Genomic DNA, 5442 nt, shown 5'->3' on the forward strand with positions numbered 1-5442 from the left:
TGGAAAAAGAGCCTTCAAGGCTTCAAACTGATTTAGGGGGGCTGGAGGTGCCCTGTAAAAGAAGGAGATAGACTAATGGACCTTAGCTTTGCAAACCGTCGTCTATCATCCAATAGTTTAATGGAGAGGTATAAAGAAACATACCTTATTTATTTTGCTCCCTTGTAGTGAGCGGTATGGTCGGCGTTATGGTGGTACCCAAACCTGAAAAGGCAGTACTAATGTTTTAGTCCAAAACACTTAAGGGGTCGTGTAATGGAGTTTAAAGTAAGGCTTCTTTAGCGGCAACGAATGAAAAATTATTTACTGTCCCTGTGCGCAATTACCTTTTACTTTATGGTGACGCTTGTCAAAATTATTTCAAGCGGGCTGGGCTGGGTCTTGGGGTAAAATGATTGCCGGGGTCGTGTGCTTTAGTTGGTGATAGACTACCGGGCTGTGGGTATGGAATTGGTTGGATTGAACCACCTGATTGTATAACCATAGCGTGAATGGCTGCAAGACCTTTTAGCCTCCACCATTGCACGCCTGTGTCTACGGATGAAATTAAAGGGGAAGACATCCCATCAAATACAATGTCTTTGTGAGGGACAATAAAGTTTTAACAAATAACTCTAACGGCAATAACCGAGAAAATATATAAATAACGTTGTTTAATGGAAAGGGGTTTAGTTTTAAGACATGACAACAACGAGAGTTGGAATGCATTACGTGACCATCTGTTTATTATCCAAAAAGTTCTTTAGTAAAATATTATTAATCCCAGCTTTTTGTTAGAAGCTCACTAATTTGTTACCATAGTGTTATGCACTCTTCTGTGTAAACTTACTCAGATGTCATACAGGTAACCTTAACCCCTTCCATGCTCATGACGGAACGGTTCCGTCATGAGCCACGGTTGGGCTGTGCTCATGACGGAACCGTTCCGTCATGAGCCCGCCCGCGCTCGAACCCTTCAGCACCGCGGCGGAATTCGCCCAGCGCTGAAGGGGTTAATGGATTTATTTGTTCAACATGAAGTTTTACGTTTTTGGGGAGCCTATGTCTATTATAGAGTACAATTGTTGGTGGAAGAGGCATATTAATAAATGCGCCATGTCAGGGGGGCCAAAGAACTCTCATACTTAAACTCTTGGAAACTGCATTATTTAGAAAAAAGGAGAGGGGATGGGGGAGGGGCTCGGCTGTAGCCAATAATAACTTGGCTTCAAACAACCAAGGATGTCTCAAGTATAGTCCGGATACTATATGGCCGCCTTTATAGATGTCAATAATTAACAATAGAGGCAACCAATCTTTGGTAAGATCCATAAACAGGGTGACAGAGTGCTAGATGATTTTGTGTAGGATTGCTGTTACAATTTGTAAATTTCAGAAAGTTCATTAAGGCCACCTATGGCTGTGTTGAATTTGACAATAAGTAAAGCTTCTCGACTGCTCAGTTTTTGTTCAACGTCGCCTCCGTGACCGTCTTGTTCTACTTTAAATATTATTGGCCAAGTAAGATCTTGTTTTTGATGATTATGATTGCGCCAATGATTGACCAGTGGAGCTGTCAGTACATTTTTCTTAATACGCGACTTGTGTTGGGTGATTCTGTGGCATGCCTCCTGAGTTGTGTTTCCAATATATAATTTGGGGCATGGGCAAAGAATCCCGTAAACCACATTTTTTGTTTTGCAGTTGGGCTCTGTCCTTGCGCCTGCCACGTGGCAGGGCACCTGGTACGTGGGCCTTGGGGAGACCTCCCCTGCGCGTGCTGGCCCAAGACCTCCACCCGGGCTTAGGTTACCAGGCTCCATCCCCCTGCTCTGCCATGGTCCCAGGTCGGGGGTCTGCCGGGCCCGGGCAGGCCTCCCTCCTGCTGTGCCTGCCTGCCAAGGTGCCTGGGGAACCCCGGGTTGGAGGTCCGTCCTAGACCCCCATCTGCAGCCCGAGCCCATGGCCCAGCCGGTTTCTGAGCCAACGCAGAGCCCCCGAGCTGTCAGAAGGGCAGGCGGGAGCCCTCACGCGAAGGCTCAGGGTAGGCAGATTGGTGTCCTTCGGGCCCGGCCATCTGGTCGCGTCTTTCCCCTCGGCCATCTGGTCATGCGCAATGCTTTCCAATGGGGTGACCAGATGGCCTGGCTGCCCTGGAAGTCCCGATGAGGGCTCGCTTGCCTCCCCGATCCCAGTCAGGGCTCTGGGAGGTCAGGTACCTCTATGCCCTGGGTCAACTCAGTCATGGGGTTCGCATGGGTTACCAGAAAGGGGGGTACCCTTCCTCCGGATTACTAGGGACAGGGTACTCTGGAACCCCTCTCAGCCTAGCGGTCCTCAGCTGTTAGCCGGATGGGCCAGGATGCCCCCCCCAGCCCAGGGTCCATACTCGGGCCTGCAGCATGGCAGGGTACCCGGGATGGGGTCCCACATGCCCAGGAAAGCTTCTTCTGCGCCTCTGGACCTGGGAGCCCTGGCAGAGTCTAGGGGCCCCACCGGGCCCTGGATGGGTGCTGCAGCCCTGCGCCTTGTCCCCCGGCCTGCTGCTCTGCCGAAGGCCCAAGCTAGGGTTCCATCTTGCCCGGGAAGCCCCCCCTGCTTTGCTGTGTTCAGGAGCTCTATCTGGTGCCCCTGAGGGCCCTGAGGAGGGCGACATCCCCACCCCAGGCTCCTTCTTTGGTCCTGCCATGTGGCAGGGTGCCCGGGATGGGGTCCCGTGGGACCGGGGAGGCTTCCCTTTTGCCTCAGGGCCCGTGAGCCCCAGCTGGGTCCAGGGGCCCCGCCGGGCCACAGGTTGAGTGCTCCAGCCCTGGGCCCCGTCCCCTGGCATGCAGCTCTACCAGAGGCCCGAGACCGGGTTCCGTTGTGCCCGGGGAGCCTCCCCCTGCTTGGCTGGGTTCAGGAGCTCCAGCTGGGGCCCCCGAGGGCCACAGGAAGGATGGCCTCCCCACCTGGGCTCCGTCCTCAGGCCTGCCGCATGGCAGGGCACACGGGACGGGGACCCACCGGGCGCGGGGAGGCTTCCCCTGCGCCTCTGGGCCCGGGAGCCCTGGCAGGGTCCAGGGGCCCCACGGGGACTGGGCCGGGTGCTGCAGCCCTGGGCCCCATACCCCAGGCTGCTGCTCTGCCAAAGGCCCAAGATGGGGTTCTGTAGTGCCCAGGAGAGCCTCCCCCTGCTTGACTTTGTTCAGGAGCTCCAGCTGGGGCCCCTGAGGGCCCTAGGGAGGGTGGCCTCCCCACCCCAGGCTCCTTCTATGGTCCTGCTGCATGGCAGGGTGCCTGGGATGGGGTCCCACAGGCCCAGGGTGGCTTCCCCTGTGCCCCTGGGCCCGGGTGCCCAAGCTGGGTCCAGGGGCCACACCGGGCCCGGGTCGGGTGCTACAGCCCTGGGCCTTGTCCACCAGCCTGCTGCTCTGCCAAAGGCACGAGCTAGGGTTCCATCTTGCCCGGGTAGCCTCCCCCTGCTTGGCTAGGTTCAGGAGCTCCAGACTCCCCACCCTGGGCTCTGTCCTCAGTCCTGCCACGTGGCAGGGTGCTGGGGACGGGGTTCAGCGGCCCCAGATAGGCTTCCTCTGCACCTCTGGGCCCGGAAGCCCCGGCTTGGTCCAGGGGCTCCCACCCTGGGCCCCATCCTCCGGCCTGTCGCTCTGCCAAGGGCCCGGGACAAGGGTCCGTCTGTCCCATGCAGACCTGCGGCACTTCGCCTGCTTGTCAGGGTGTCGGAGGGCCCTGGGTCAGTGGGCCCATCGGCTCCCCTTCGCAGCCCCCATGGCTGAGGCCCAGCTGGGGCCACAGGCCTTCAGCCCCCCATGCCCCGGCACCCGCTCACCCTTTTGTTAGGGCACAGAGTGACCAGAAGGCCTCTCTTTTGAGCCCGGCTATCTGGTCGTGCCTTTCCCCTCAGCCATGTCGTAGCACCTATACCCTCGACCATCTGGTCGCTCGCAATGTTTTCCAATGGGTCGACCAGATGGGCGGACTTCCCTGGAAGTCCCGACGAGTGCTCATTTACCTCTTGATCCCAGTGAGGGCTCCAGGAGGTCGGGCACGTTCGAGCCTTGGGTTCCCTCTGTCACCCTGTGCACATGGATTACAGTAAGAAAGGGGGGGAATTTTCCTCCGGATTACTAGGGAGAGGGTCAGTCAGACCTCCGTGAGGTCTGGCATTTCTGAGACAGGGGCCTGCATGCCGGTCCCCCAGGGGCCTGGGTCCGTGCCTGCCTCTCAGCCCCTTCCCGATGGGCCTTTCCTCCGAGCCTGCTCGTCCAGGGAGCAGGCAGGGATGCGAAGCCGGCATAACCCATGCAGGGTGGCCTGCCATGGGAGGCCCCGGCCGTACTTCGATTGATTGGGCACTCACGGTCCATTTAGGGATGGACTTCTTGGCCAGCTTCAGCTGTTGTTTCAAGCAAAGAGCTTCAACCCCGCATGGACCATCCGACTCGAGGGCCTGCCGCCTGGCGGGAGGCCCTTCACCCTATGCAGCAGAGCGAAGGCTGAGTGGTCCCGGCAGCTCATGCCCCCCAGTGGTCTGACCCAAGCGGAAGGGTTCGGGTGGTGCCAGGCCCTCGCACGCTGCCACCCGGCAGGCCCATATGCCCCGCATACCACGCCTTCACCCATCTCTGACCAGCGCTTTTCCGCAGCAGCTTGGAACGACTGTGCCGAGGGGTGTCGCCGCTGCCAGGCTTTGCCACCCCGGCGTCTCGCTCAGGCTGCACCTCAGCCCGCCTCTCCCTTCCGGAGGAGACGGCTAGGCCCACTGGTGCCCATGCGACCGCACCCCTCCACCCCTCCAACCCTCCAGCAAGCCCTCCTGCCCAGGCGGGTGGGCTCTTTCCCCTTGCAGGCTCACGAGAGGGAGGGGTGTGCAAGGTTGCTGGTCGGGGAGACGGGTATGCGGCTTCCGAACCCACCCTGTCAGCAGGTGCAGCTAACTGGTTGATCCTGCCAGTAGCATATGCTTGACTCAAAGTTTAGGCCATGCACGTGTAAGTACACATGACCGGTACAGTGAAACTGCGAATGGCTCTTCAAATCAGTTATGGTTCCTTTGATCGCTCCATCTGTTCCTATCACCTTTCGATGGTGCTTTCTGTGCCTACCATGGTGACCACAGGTAACAGGGAATCAGGATTCGATTCCGGACAGGGAGCCTGGGAAACGGCTACCACATCCAAGGAAGTCAGCAGGCACTCAAATTACCAACTCCCATCTCGCCGTGCGGCCGGTGGACGGACGGCGTCGCCTTCCTCCCACCTCTCCTGTGCCCGCAGATGGGCGAACGTTCTCAAAAAGTTGACTGTAACTCTTGGCAGTGGATCACTCAGCTTGCGCGTCAATGAAGAACGCAGCTAGCTGCGAGAATTAGTGTGAATTGCAGAACACATTGATCATTGACACTTTGAACGCACCTTGTGGACCCGGGTTTCTCCCAGGGGAGCTATGCCTGTCTGAGGGTCG

At 57.9% G+C, this 5442-nt stretch overlaps 1 non-coding gene across 1 annotated transcript; it reads left to right on the top strand.

Annotated features, from left to right (window-relative positions):
• The first annotated feature begins 5285 nt into the window (after positions 1-5285).
• On the top strand, positions 5286-5442 carry LOC146822922 (5.8S ribosomal RNA). The gene has a single exon (XR_014962346.1). It is a non-coding gene; the product is annotated as a 5.8S ribosomal RNA (ribosomal RNA).

This window comes from Triturus cristatus, chromosome 5_2, assembly GCF_964204655.1.
Source record: "Triturus cristatus chromosome 5_2, aTriCri1.1, whole genome shotgun sequence".
Taxonomy (NCBI): Eukaryota; Metazoa; Chordata; class Amphibia; order Caudata; family Salamandridae; genus Triturus; species Triturus cristatus.